The sequence below is a fragment of the Rhinopithecus bieti genome, unplaced genomic scaffold (genome assembly GCF_001698545.2).
Source record: "Rhinopithecus bieti isolate Rb0 unplaced genomic scaffold, ASM169854v2 scaffold_72085, whole genome shotgun sequence".
Taxonomy (NCBI): domain Eukaryota; kingdom Metazoa; phylum Chordata; class Mammalia; order Primates; family Cercopithecidae; genus Rhinopithecus; species Rhinopithecus bieti.
In genome coordinates, this window is record NW_016870942.1 from 5312 (window position 1) to 7185 (window position 1874).

The 1874-nt window shown below is 50.1% G+C and overlaps 1 pseudogene across 1 annotated transcript; it reads right to left on the reverse strand.

Annotated features, from left to right (window-relative positions):
* Window positions 1-6: 6 nt before the first annotated feature.
* On the reverse strand, window positions 7-1831 carry LOC108525575 (leucine-rich repeat-containing protein 37A3 pseudogene; annotated as a pseudogene). Its single transcript, XR_001884296.1, has one exon. The product of XR_001884296.1 is annotated as a leucine-rich repeat-containing protein 37A3 pseudogene (transcript).
* Between the last annotated feature and the right edge of the window lie 43 nt (window positions 1832-1874).

Sequence of the window (1874 nt, forward strand, 5' to 3'; positions counted from 1 at the left end):
TTCAGGCTTTGCATGGTCTCCTTCTCGTTCTGGATGCCTCCCATTCCTGCCAGACCCCCAGCCATCCCTGAGGCCAGGCCCCCGGACCCCATGCCGCCCCGGAAGCTGGTGGAGCGGGACACGGAGATCCGGGAACCAGAGCCCCCGGCGCCTGCATAGACACTGGCCGCGCTGCTGACCGGCCGGGCGCCGTAGCTGGGCGCCTGGACAGAGCCCAGGGACCGGTAGTTGGTAGAGAAGGTGGAGCGAGTGGTGAAGCTCATGCTGTATGGGAGGAAGGCGAGACGACAGGACTCAGGCTTTGCCGACCAATTTACTTTCATAAATTTCGTAAGTTGGGTTGTTGGATGCAGGTGGAAGAGAGGGGCTCTTTATATTGTTTTTCAAAATACTCAGGGGCCCGTCTCCATCTTGTACATTTGAAGAAAGCTGTTTAATGAACGGTAACAATGTTGATTTCACATCTAGATTTACCACTGAGAAATAAGGCAAGATGTAACTTAGTGCACTGATAACCTCACTCTCGTCATTGGTGTCTAGCTGCTCACTCCCAAAGCCTGACAAGTTGATGCCACTGCTGTCTGAGGGCGCCTCCGGCTCAACAGTCAGCTCAGTGCTCGTGTGCTCCTTCCGGGCCTGTAACACCTTCATGAACGCTCCTTCTGGATTCCCTATGGATGCTTCTTCAGCTGTGAAAAAAGAAGAGACTGCTTTGATCATGAAAGATGATGGGACGGCATGCATCAGTCCACAGCTGTACGCCCCAGTCACACGGAGTAGGAGTCAGCAAACATTCAAGTGCCATTCAGAGCAGAAACATACACCCAATCCTAAACCTACGAAATGGCAACAACAAAAGGAGAAAAAGGCATCTGTTGAAAACATGGCCACCTACTTGGAACCTACAGTTCATCTTGTGTACTAATCTATTTCACTCTCTAAATGAGCAAAGTGGGAGATCACAGTCATGGCCAAAGTTACATGGCCAAGACAGGCTGTGGCCTGAGCATCCCAGGTTCTCCTGTGTGGGCACTTTCCTGGCATACGCTAAATGATGGGAAATCTGGGTCTCATATTTCTGTGTGGTCCTCACCTCACTCAACCTCTGCTCTTGTTCACTCTGGGCTTCTGTGCTCTCACTGATATAGTTCTCAGTTTTCCACTGTTCCGTATCCCATTCTGCCTTGGACGCCTTTACATCCTCCTGCTCGCTGAGAAGCTTCGTGAGGAGGCCTGTCCTGGAGATGAGCTTGGCACAGGTCACTTGCACACGGGTGTCAGAGCAGTCCATCTTCAAGGTCCGGATAACATGAGAAATGAGCCTTCTCACGTTGTTGGGGATGAGGGACCGTAGCTGCTCGGTTAGCTGAATTTCAAACTGATCACCTGCAGACGAGAGCAACGGGTAATCGAAGCTTTTGGGTTCGGAGGACAGGTCAGTGCCCACGTTGTTGTATTCCCATTGTGTTGGATGGGTTTAACAGGTGGCCCTAAGTTGAACGCAGTCCCAGTGGAATCTGCCTCAGGAGGAGGATTGTAGTTTGTGTTTTCAGAGATGGTGCCTTCTGGCATAGTAGTGGTTTCCATAAAATGTTTTCTTCGAAGGCATTTCTTGCAGTTGTGTCTTTTACATTCGTGTTCTCTGTAACACGTTCTGAAGTATCAAATAAGTTCAGGAAATTAGGACTCAGGTCTACTAAAGGCAAAAAAGCCCTTTGTGAAGGGGAATTGATGAGGCTGTTCGCTGCAGAGAATGGCGGCGTGTTTGCAAGCATCAGTCTATCGAGATAATTTTCTTTCTCAAATTTCGACTCTTTTGGCCTTGGGTGTTCTGTGGGCCACACGGTAGCGAGTTTTATGATAGCGGTAGGAAA